General features: G+C 48.6%; 1 non-coding gene across 1 annotated transcript; it reads right to left on the bottom strand.

Moving 5' to 3' along the window:
- Positions 1-804: 804 nt before the first annotated feature.
- On the bottom strand, positions 805-908 carry LOC149383167 (small nucleolar RNA R71). The gene has a single exon (XR_016301943.1). It is a non-coding gene; the product is annotated as a small nucleolar RNA R71 (small nucleolar RNA).
- Positions 909-12,766: the final 11,858 nt, after the last annotated feature.

Raw genomic sequence — 12,766 nt, 5'->3', positions numbered from 1 at the left:
TTTAGTTATTTTATTATAGTTAATTCTTGCACCTCCCACCTTAATACAGTGAAATCAATTTGCTTTAGGTTGTTTAACGTCGCTAGAGTAACTAGTCTCTGTGGGATCGATATTCGTTACTTACGTAACACTATTACTTGTTCGATACGTCCACTTGCGTGCTAGTTATAAAAATATCGCAACAAGTTTTTGGCGCCGTTGCCGGGGACTTTTTACAATAGCGTCGAAAAATAATCTTATTTGCCATTTGATTTCGTTACGCGTTCCTAACTTTGCGTGTCATTTTCTCTGTTTTGAAGGTGCATGCGGAGTGAGGGAACATCAAACCTCGTTCCATTAAATCTTGAAATCGAAAAGTTTTGCAAGACGAACAGAAAGCAAACAAAGGAACGAGCAATGGAAGATAGAGCAAACAACGCGGCGAATGTAGGGCCAAAGACCTTATTTCAATATGGGTTACCACCAGCCGACGCCGCGCAATCGGCAATCGCTCTCCCGGCTCTTGCGGGTAACCAGAATTTCGAGATCAAGACCGGCATAATTCACATGGTCCAAGCGAATCAATTCGCTGGATCACCTGCCGAAGACCCGCAAGACCATTTGACGAACTTCGTCGAGATTGCAAACACGTTCAAGCTCCACAACGTGTCCGACGAAGCCATCCGCCTCCGTCTCTTCCCGTTTTCAATACGGGACCGAGCCAAGATGTGGCTAAACTCCCTCGCACCGGGTTCCATCACCTCGTGGGCCGACCTGCGCATCAAATTCATCTCAAAGTTCTTCCCGTTCGAGAAGATGCACAAGAGACGCAACGAGATCCATTCGTTTGCCCAATACGACAGGGAGTCTTTGTTTGAAGCATGGGGGCGCTTCAAGGAGTTAGAGAGGAGATGTCCCAATCATGGCATCCAAGGGTGGATGATGGTGCAGATTTTCTATGGCGGTCTCTCACCATCGTCTCGCACCCTAGTCAACACGGCCGCTGGAGGGTCGTTCTTTCAGAAGACAGAGGAGGAAGCTCATAGCATTCTCGAGGAGCTGGCCTACAACAACGATCAATGCCCGTCCGAGCGGCGCATCTTGAAGAATATGCCAGTCACTCCCGAGATGGAGCTGATGAAGGCACTGGCAGCACAGGTGGCGGATCTCACAAAGTCAGTTCAGGGACAGAAGGCCTCCGTTCAAGCCGTGCACATCCCTGAAGTCTGTTTCTGGTGCAACGGGCAGCACAATAGCGACGAGTGCGTGTATGGGGACAACGGCCAACAGGCCAACTTCATCAACAACAGGCCGTCCCAGAACAACTACAATCAAGGCCCAAGGAACAACTACCAGAATGAGGGGTGGAGAGGTCCCCAAAACAACATGCCTATGCAACCCGCGCCTCAAGCCCAGCCTCGTCCACAACAGAATCAGCCCCGACCACCGCCGTACCAGCCTCCTCCATTTCGGGCGTACAAGGGCGAGACCAACTTAGAGGAGCTCATCGCCAACTTGGCCACGTCAACGACCGCCTTCATAAACTCCACCACCGAGTTTATGCACGAAATGAAGACGTCTCTCTCGAACCAATCAGCGCAGATCCGAAATCTTGAGACGAAAATGGGGCAACTGTCGACCGCGGTGAACTCACGACCTCAGGGAACGCTCCCGAGCAACACCGACATCAACCCCAGGTCACAGGTCAATGCCATCACACTCAGAAGCGGGCAAGTGATTGACAACTCCGACAAAAAGAAAGAGAAGGTGGAGAAAGACGAATCCCCCGTGTCGCTGCCCCAAGCCACGCCACCTCCGGCGAGCGTTCCAGCTCCAACAAGCACGCCAAAACTGCCGTTTCCTCAGAGGCAGAAAGAAGGGAAACTCGACCACCAATTCAGCAAGTTCCTCGAGGTATTCAAGCAACTTCAGATAAACATCCCGTTTGCTGACGCTCTTGAGCAGATGCCGACGTACGCCAAGTTCTTGAAGGACATCCTCTCGAAAAAGAGGAAAATAGAGGACTGCAGCACGATCACTCTCACCGAAGAGTGCTCCGCCATCATTCAGAGGAAGTTGCCGGTGAAGATGAAGGATCCAAGGAGTTTCACCGTCCCGTGTGCCATCGGGAACACCTTCTTCGAGCGAGCGCTATGCGACCTGGGCGCGAGCATCAACTTGATGTCGTACTCTATATTCAAGAAGCTCGGCATCGGAGAGGTGAGACCGACCCGAATCACGCTCCAAATGGCGAACAGGTCCATCGTATACCCGCGAGGAGTGATCGAGGATCTCTTGGTCAAAGTCGACAAGTTCATCTTCCCCGCCGATTTCGTGGTGCTTGACATGGAGGAAGACCGCGACGTCCCAATCATCCTAGGGCGGCCATTCCTCGCCACCGGAGGTGCTCTCATCGACGTTCAGAAAGGAGAGCTAAAATTGAGGGTGCAAGACGAAGAGGTGGTGTTCAACGTGTTCAACGCCATAAAATACCCAAGGGCTAGCGACGATGTCTTCCGTATCGACGTATGTAATTCCATCATCACCGACTTCTCTCACCGATCCGAGGACCCTCTCGAGGTAAGTTTGCTAAACTCTATTGATTTCACTAACGAGTTTGATGAATGTGAAGCTTTAGAGCACGTGGAGAACATGAACGCAGCCATGCCATACCGACGCAACTCGATCGAGAGTTTGGGGGAGAGCCAACCTCGAGTGCCTCCGTCCATTCAACAGGCCCCGAAGCTCGAGCTAAAAGAATTACCGGCTCATCTCCGCTACGCATACCTAGGCGCAGAATCGACCCTTCCGGTGATCATCTCGAATCACCTCACCAAGGGAGAAGAAGAAAGGCTGTTCGTGGCGCTACGCAAGCACAAGGGAGCGATCGGGTGGACACTCTCGGACATCAAAGGGATCAGCCCCTCCTATTGCGTTCATCGCATACTCTTGGAGGACGGACATCGTCCCTCGGTGGAGCACCAAAGACGCCTCAATCCGGCAATGAAGGAGGTCGTCAGGAAAGAGATCCTGAAATGGCTCGACGTCGGGGTCATTTACCCGATCTCCGATAGCGCATGGGTGAGTCCGGTGCAATGCGTTCCGAAGAAAGGCGGAATGACGGTGGTGAGAAACGACAACAATGAGCTCATTTCCACTCGGACGGTGACCGGGTACAGAATCTGCATGGACTACCGCAAGCTCAACAACGCCACGCGCAAAGACCACTTCCCACTTCCCTTCATCGATCAGATGCTCGACCATCTCGCAGGGCACAGGTATTATTGTTTTCTCGATGGATATTCATGTTATAACCAGATCATGATCGCACCAGAGGATCAGGAGAAGACCACCTTTACATGCCCTTATGGCACTTTCGCCTTCAAGCGAATGTCGTTTGGGCTATGTAACGCACCAGCCACGTTCCAAAGATGCATGATGGCCATCTTCTCTGACATGGTGGAGAAAACAATTGAGGTTTTTATGGACGATTTTTCCGTATTTGGCCCTACATTTGATCAATGTTTGGAGAATTTGTCTCAGGTGCTTAACAGGTGTGAAGAAACTAACCTCGTGCTTAACTGGGAGAAGTGCCATTTCATGGTACAAGAAGGCATCGTGCTAGGCCACAGAGTCTCGAAGGACGGGTTAGAGGTGGACCGGGCAAAAATCTCCACAATCGAGAAGCTACCACCGCCAACTTCGGTCAAGGGAGTGAGAAGCTTCCTGGGGCATGCCGGCTTCTATAGGCGCTTCATCAAAGACTTCTCCAAAATCACGAAGCCGTTGTGTGGGTTGCTAGAGAAAGATGTCAAATTCTCCTTCACCAACGAATGCCTAGAAGCCTTCACAGCCCTCAAGCACAAGTTGAGCACAGCGCCGATCATCACCGCGCCGGATTGGAGTATCCCATTCGAGATCATGAGTGACGCGAGCGATCACGCGGTGGGTGCGGTTCTTGGGCAACGTAAAGACAAGGCTTTCCGTGCAATCTATTATGCAAGCCGAACTCTTAACGCTGCCCAACTGAACTACACAACGACGGAAAAAGAGTTATTGGCCGTGGTCTTCGCCTTCGACAAATTCCGGCCATACGTCATCGGCAATAAAGTGATCGTCTACACCGACCACGCCGCGATTCGATATCTCATGGACAAGAAGGACGCCAAACCCCGCTTAATCCGTTGGGTCCTTCTCCTCCAAGAGTTCGACATCGAGGTCAAAGACAAGAAGGGCACATAGAACCTCGTAGCTGATCACTTATCGAGATTGGAGACTCTCGAGCACGTTCCAGACAAGACGGCACTCATCAACGATGACTTCCCCGACGAAAAGCTTTTGGCCGTCCATCAGGCTGTCCTCCCATGGTATGCCGACATCGTGAATTACCTCGTAGGCAAGGTGGTGCCTACCGACCTCAAGACGTACCAGAAGCGGAAATTTCTTTCGGAGGTCCGGAGATACTACTGGGAGGAGCCGATTCTCTATCGGCAGTGTGCAGACCTGATTGTGAGGAGGTGTGTTCCCGAGGATGAGATGGAGTCGGTTCTGCGACATTGCCATGGCCTCGAATGCGGAGGTCACTTCGGTCCGAACCGCATGGCAGCGAAAGTCCTTCAAAGCGGCTTCTATTGGCCAACGCTCTACAAAGACAGCCGAGACTTCATCATTGCTTGTGACCGGTGCCAACGAACGGGTAATATTTCTAACCGAAATGAGATGCCACTCACTAACATTTTGGAAATAGAACCGTTCGACGTTTGGGGAATAGATTTTATGGGCCCATTTCCGTCTTCCTACGGAAACAAGTACATTCTCTTGGCGGTGGATTACGTATCCAAGTGGGTCGAGGCCAAAGCTACTCCGACAAGCGACGGGAAGGTGGTCTTAAAGTTCTTAAAGACTATCTTCACCCGATTCGGCACACCACGAGCCATCATCAGCGACGGGGGAGCACATTTTTGTAACCGGCAGTTCGACGCACTCCTCGCCAAATACAGCGTCACACACCGGAAAACATTGGCATACCACCCTCAAGCCAACAGACAAGCGGAGGTCTCTAACCGGGAAATTAAGCAAATCCTGGAAAAGACGGTGGGAAGTTCTCTAAAAGACTGGGCCGCCAAGCTCGACGACGCACTATGGGCTTACCGCACAGCCTACAAGACGCCAATTGGTATGTCCCCGTACCACCTCATTTACGGAAAAGCATGCCATTTGCCAGTCGAGCTAGAGCACAGGGCACTCTGGGCGATGAAGAAGCTAAACTTCGACTACAAAGCTTCGGGCCAACAGAGACTCCTTCAGCTGAACGCCCTCGATGAACTCCGACGAGAAGCGTACGAGAATGCCAGAATCTACAAGGAGAAGACCAAGGCATGGCATGACAAGCACATCGTCAGGAAGGACCTCAAGTCGGGCCAAAAGGTACTACTCTTTAATTCCAGGTTGAAGCTCTTTCCCGGAAAGTTGAAGTCGAGGTGGTCCGGGCCATTCGAGATCGATCAAGTCTACCCTCATGGTTGGGTTGAATTGAAGAACCAAAGAGGCGAAAAATTCAAGGTTAATGGATAGAGGGTTAAGCCCTATTTTGGAGGCGTATTCGAAAGCGAAAATGCGGTCACTCACATCACCGCAATTCCATGAAGAAAACACGGTACCCCGTCAAGCTATTGACGTTAACTAAAGCGCTAATCGGGAGGCAACCCGACTTCCTTTCGTCGCATCTTCATATTTTTTTTTCACTTATTTGATTAAACCCAGGTTTGTTTTAATTTTTATTTGTGTGTTTAGTTTTCCAAAAAAAAAAAAAAAAGAGGAGGCGCGCGCCGCGGGACACACACTGCGCGGCGCGCAGACGGAAACTTTCGGCTTTGCCAATCACAGAGTCTTATGCGCGCTCCGTGCGTAAGCCGAATGACGATCTGCGCGCCGCGAGGAATCAGGCGCGCGGCGCGAGAAACACACGAAGGCGCGCGCCGCGGGATCCAACATGCGCGGCGCGCGAAAAGAAATTTTTTTTGACACGAAGTCACAGAGTCATATGCGCGCTCCGCGCGTATGTCAAGATTCAGGTCCGCGCGGCGCGCAGAACCAGGCGCGCGGCGCGCGGACCCGCGTAAGTTGTTTTTAAAAAGGAATTTTTCCGTTTTGTTTTTCAAATTTCTCTCTCAAACCCAAATCGTCTCGAACCCTAACCCTACCTCTTCAAAATTTCGACCCCCACAATCATATAAACACGAAATTTTTTCACCACTCGTCCTACTTTCGATTTCTCGTCATCAATTCGTGAGTGTATTTCATTTTTTTTTGGGTTGTTCTTCATCTCTTCATCCTCTCAATCCCCTACACTTCAAGGTATGACCCTCTAACTCGAATTTTTTGTGGATATGGTGATGATTTCGTGTTATTAGAGAATAAATTTGAGAATGTGGCTATAGGAATGGTTTGGATACTCTTTATAACTCAAGTGTTCATCACAAAATTGGCATGCACTCTAGGTGTTCGATGAAATGCCCGAACGAACATACATGTGAAAAAAGTGAAAATTTTACTTACGATTACGGGTCAATTCGTATGGAGTCTTGTGGTGAAGATGTTTGGGGGGTAAAAAGGGGTAATATGCGTTCATCATAATATCATCGACTCATTTTCCGTCGTGTTTTGCAGATGCAACGAGCTTCGACATCGAGAGTCAACCCCAAACGTATCCGTCGATCGGGAGCGTCGTTGCCTCGGCCATCGACATTATTGGAGGGTGCCGGCGAGGTCTGGGACGCCATATCGAAGAAGGGACTCATCGCGGAGCGTGTGCTTGCACCCAATCAACTGTGCGGGAATATGCTGGCACAAATCCGGGGATTACACTGGGAGAAACTATGCAACATCGAGACGCCGGCATCACCGAAGTTGGTGCGCGAGTTCTACGCCAATCTCTCTGTCACGGAGGGAAACTTTGTCAAGGTGCGCAATGTGGTCGTCAACATCTCCGCACCGGCGCTCAACGACTATCTCGGGATTCCAGAACCCGAGAATGATGACTACGCCGACATGTGCCTGTATCCTCAATGGGAGGAGTGGATTCGCATCCTCGCCCACCCCGGAGCCACCTACAAGACGAAAGTGGTGCATGGCCAGGTAGTTCCGAGCCACCTCCCGATATCGAGCTTGAACCGTTACGCAAAGGTGTGGCAGCACTTCATCTGCGCCACGATCCTTCCTAACTTGCGGGAGCACACAGTGGATCTCCAACTCCTGGCTTTATTGGTGTGCATCGTCACCGGGAGAGGCGTCAACATCGGGAAAATCTTGAAAGAGAGATTCGTGTTCTGTGCAAATCGTGACACCGATGTCACGCTCGGCAATGGGGGGGCTCATCACGCAGCTCTACCTCAACGAGGGACTGCGAATCCCGGCCTCCGAGACGCGAGAAAAATTGGGGGACCCAATCGACGACCGGAAAATCGAGCCTAAAGCAGTGGAAGCACGGAGCTGCACATCCGGACGGGCGCGGGTTCATCGACATTCCCGAGCAGTACCAAGGCAACCCCGATGCACCCTTCTTGGACGTCCCCGACGACATGCCACCCCCGGTCGAGACCAACGAAGCGCCCGCCACCGGTTACAACGAAGCACCCACCTCCGGCTATAACGAAGTGTTAGCCATGATGAACCGGTTCGACCACCACTTGGGGCAAATCGACCAGAGCATCGACACACTGGGCCAGCGCTACAACGCCATTGAGGGTTTCCTCACCGACTTCGGCCAACGGCAGGGCGACAGAGACGAGTTCCACCAAAACGTCTACAACACGTGGACGTCGCAGCAAAGCTTCCCCGTCTCTCAAGCCGGAGCACATCATGACGCCCCGATATACTCGGCATACCCACAGGACCTCATGGCGCCATACCCGACGTATCCACCGTGGGAGTCACACCGCTACGCCCCCCGCGACCCCGACGAGAACGATGACCATGGCCGCGACGAGTAGGGGCGCTCGACCACCCTCGCAAAGGTACGTTCCTCCACCCCTGTTTTTGCATCGACACATTGAGGACAATGTAGGTTTTGAGTTTGGGGGGGATTTGTTTGTTTTGCGGGGGTGTCTTTATCTGTATACTAGTAGTTAAATTGTTGGTTTTCATTTTTTTTAGGATAATTGGTAGAAATTGGTGTTTTGACTGCTTTGATTGACTCATTAAATGTTTGCTGATGATATTGATAGTCTCGAGCTTTAGGCATTAGAATAGATCTGTGAATTACCAAGTGAAAAAGAATTTGATTGAGTCTGTGTATGGCCTAAACCCGAATAATGTTTGTCTCAATGCTTAGCTGAACTTGAGTAGTCGCCTAACTAGTCCTAAGAAATGACCACCGAACACACTAAGAACCTTTTCGGACCCCTAGTCGAGGCGAAATTGAGCGCATACTGATCTGGTGAGAGTGATATATGCATTAGGAATAACCCTTCGAGCCAAAAAGCCGACCCGGAAACAGGTATCAAGTAGAACCCACTCACAAAAAGCCGAACATCTTATCCTCTCTCGATACTTAGTCAGAAAAAGCCGAGCCAATAAGTTTGAAATCCCACAAAGAGCCCACATTAACTTTAGCGACTCCTGAGTGATATCTTTGAGTGAATTTTTTGTGATCCTTGTGTGATATATGCTACGACCCCACTCCTTGCGTCTGTTAGGTTGCCGTTTTAGACACCACGCCGGTGATTTATTAGGTTATATCTCGAATAAAAAAAAAGGGAAAAAATAAAACAACGTGCCTATGTGAGTTATTTGTTGTTATGGCGTGGTGGTCTATGTTATTTTGAAAAGTGTGGTCGTGGTCGAGTCAAAGTTTGGGGGGGATTTGAGGAAGAAAGGCTAAAGATGTATGATGTTCTCGATAGGCATTTTCAAAGCCAAGAACATTGAGAAAAGTGAGTGAGTGAAGACAAAAGGGGAAGTTTTGGTGAGAATGGAGTCGCTAAGGGTAATGTCAAAACCACTAAAAATCCGTTTTCCCACCCGAACCTAAGCCTGAACATTACAAGCCGCTAAGACCTATTGACAAGCCAGGAAGGACGTGTGTGCATTAGTGGAGATCAAGGGGGAAGAGAAGGCGTATGGTGTGTCGAATCGAAGATTTTATCTAGACAAATAAAACGATTCTTGTGGCTGCATTTTAGGATTGGGAGGGTCACGAAACTTGGGAAGCAAAAGTTACTTGAGATAAAACAACATTGCAAACGGTGAGGGCTAACATGTATTCGTAAGGATTCTTCTAAACTTGGTAGTTGACTTGGAGTTTAAAACCACAGATGTCTATGTCAATGTAAGTCTAGAGGTTAGAAGTTGAGGCAAGCATGAGTCGATCAGTGTAGTCAAGGCATTGAAATTTACCAATTTTAGTCGGGTTAACTTCTTTTGCGTAATTTTATGTTTCTTTTTGTTTCTTTTGTTACTTGAGGACAAGTAACGGTTTAAGTTTGGGGGGATTTGATAGGTGCGTTTATCACGCGTAAAACTCCTATTTCCCGAACCGAAAACCGACGAGTCCTCAAGTATTTTAATGGTTTTTAGTAGGTTTTTGAGTAATTTCAGGTTCAGAGGAGCATTAGAGCATCTACAATCAATATCGTGGAAAGATGATGAGATTCGGAGTAAAAATGGTCAAAATGGAGTCAAAATTGAGATGGGCAAGAAACTTGGCGAATACGCGAGCCGCGGGCCTCTCGTCGCGCGCCGCGCATACTGGGACTCAAACAACGAAATCGCACAGAGTCTTATGCGCGGAGCGCGCATAACCTGGAGCTGATTCTGCGCGCCGCGTAGTGACTACCGCGCGCCTTCGGATTACTGGAATAGGAAATTAGCGATTTTTGAGGATTTTTGACCCTTGGATCGAATTGGAAGGCTCAGATCACTCCGAAAAACACACACTCAAGGCTAAAAACGCATATTGTAACCTAATTAACTCATTCTAGTTTGTTTTTAGTTTTTTCTACTTTTGGCTGCACTTTTGTTTTGAGAGCTTTTGTTTGGGAGCGAAGTTGAGTCGACGATCCGACGAACGAGCAACCGTGAACTCCCGTTTTTAATAGTTTTTTCTTTCTTTCCTTTACTCTCAATTACTGTTATTTCTCAATTAATTGATAGTTTCACTCTTCCCGTCATGAATTTCATAGTGTTTTTCTTATTTACGATTATGTTGATTATGGTTTTGATCGTTATGTTGATGATTATGGATTCCGTTAGAGGCTAGATTTTTAGCGGGGTTGCGATGTAGCTGGATTAAATTGGGTTAGGGGGTTTCGTTAGGGTGATATTATGCTGTGATTTGCTCAATTATTCATGCTTGTGTGGATGTGTTCTTAATGCGTTCTTTAGATTGGTCATCTTTAGGATTGTTTTTAGGAGTTTTCTGTCACTCGAGAGAGGGCGAAAACTCATGCTCATAATCCATGCTTCGTTTTGTTCTTAGGTTGCTAGACGGCTTAAGCTTAATGTAATCGTTTGAATTCTCGTGTTTATTGCTCGTGATTGTTTTAATAGGATTAGGGGCCGAGATGATACATAATCCGTCAATTGCGTAGGTTGCTAGATCACTCGAGAGAGGCTGGTAATATCTTAGGGAGAATGAGATTAGCGTGAGTAGAGTAGGTCTAGTTGTTGGAACCCGAAACCCCCGAGCCTTACTTTCCGGTGAAGTCGTGACCCCCATTTTATCTTATTTGAAGTTTCGTGTTAAATTTCCGTTGTTTTTTTAGTTATTTTATTATAGTTAATTCTTGCACCTCCCACCTTAATACAGTGAAATCAATTTGCTTTAGGTTGTTTAACGTCGCTAGAGTAACTAGTCTCTGTGGGATCGATATCCGTTACTTACGTAACACTATTACTTGTTCGATACGTCCACTTGCGTGCTAGTTATAAAAATATCGCAACAATTACCTGTTTCAAAATGGAAAAAAACTTCTCGTCACGACATTTAGGGACGACATTATCGTCGCTAATATCGTCGGTAAATATTTAGCGACGAATAAATCGTCGCTAAATATATTTAGGCACGGACATTTAGCGACGATAATAATCGTCGCTAAAATCGTCGCTAAATAGATTTAGCGACGATTATAGGGTTATTACCGACGAAAAAAATCGTCGGTAATTGTCGTATTTGTTGTAATGCATGTTAGCACGAATGCAAAAAAGACATGGACAAGCACAAGTGGCCCCGCCGGAGAGCGCGGGCCCATCGACGAGCGCCACCCCGACGGCCAATCCAAACACCATCGGCATGATGAACCCTACCATCTCGGTATTCATCGAAGGAGACGATCGGATGGAACGTCTCGAGAATAGCATTTTCTTGCTAACGAACGAGCTCACCAAAGATAGGGCAGAACGGGCTATGAGGTGCCACTCTCGTGCAAGAGACAAGCAAGCACAAGAGGTCTATTCGGGAGGCCATGGACGTGAGCAAGGACAAGCGCCCATTGAAGAACTCCACGACGAGGGTGGCGAAGACGACGTTCCCAATCTGAGAATCCGAGACGTCGGCCACAACATCAAGAGATATGGAGAACCATCCGCGAGCAAGGACAAGCACCCCAACGCTCGGAAGCACGCTGGACTGAGGGGCAAAGGGACCCACGCCAGCCTTCCTTAAGTCACTCGTTCTGCGGCGGGAGCAAGGACCGAATCGTGAAGACCCACCTTCGAACGAATAAGACAAGGAGATAAGGTTGCCAATAGTGGAGGCGTGATGAGGTTCTCACCACCCTGACGCACAAGGTCACCAGAACACCTAAAGCTACACCTGGACTTGAGGCGCCACCATAACGCTCGGTGGGAGATCCCAAGACACTTGTGAGAAGTATGGTCGAAGGCATAGCTTTGTCGTTCTTCGTGAACGTGCTCGTCGATGATGCCGTGGGGAACTCTTTCCCGCCTATCATGTCACTCTACGATGGGAACACGAACCCACTCTACCATATCCATCAATACCAGACGAATATGAGAATGGCAGGACAGTCACCATCGACGATATTTTGCCTCACGTTCACCAGAACTGCATTCAAGTGGTTCCAAAGGCTCGGACGATGATCGATCCAATCCTTCGAGGATCTCCAAGAGAGATTTCTCACAGGTTTCTCCGCCTAACGAGTACAGAGGAAAGTGAAGTCTTATCTCTTGACAATCAAGCAAGGAAGCACCGAGGCGCTCCAACATTACCTCATCCGTCTCATTGAAGAATTGAACAAAGTGGATGACTATGAAGACAGCGACGCCATCTACACCGTCATCGATGGCTTGCGTGCTTGCGACCTCTTGACGTCGCTGGTAAAGCAACGACCCACAACGATGACGGAGCTCATTTCTCAAGCAACGCAACACATTTTGGTCGAGGAGTATTACGAAAGCCGAATGATCCGCGAGAGGGGAAGGCTGGGCAGGGACGAGGACAAAGCCAACAATGACCCATGTACTCAACCCAAAAGCCCTTATGTACTCGACCCAAAAGCCCTTATAAATAGATGAGGAGTTCATTGAGGAGAGGACGAAATATTTTTTACACACACAAGCACTCGGTACAAATTTCACCTATTCAGCACCCTCGTTTATTTTCTCTCTTTTACTAGATTCGTCTACAATTAGAGATAATCTTGCCTAGACGCTCAGAGTTTTCGGGATTGCGTTCTCGGACTCAAGTGCTCTTCATTTGCTGTACTAATTTTGTGTGTCAACATATGATATACGACGAAGATAGCGATCAATGTTAACAATAATATCA

Source organism: Urtica dioica, chromosome 10, assembly GCF_054948205.1.
Source record: "Urtica dioica subsp. dioica isolate 48M chromosome 10, U.dioica_male_clone48M_v1_H2, whole genome shotgun sequence".
NCBI lineage: Eukaryota > Viridiplantae > Streptophyta > Magnoliopsida > Rosales > Urticaceae > Urtica > Urtica dioica.
Note: the sequence above shows the minus strand (reverse complement) of the source record. Positions and strands in the feature narration are given on the sequence as shown.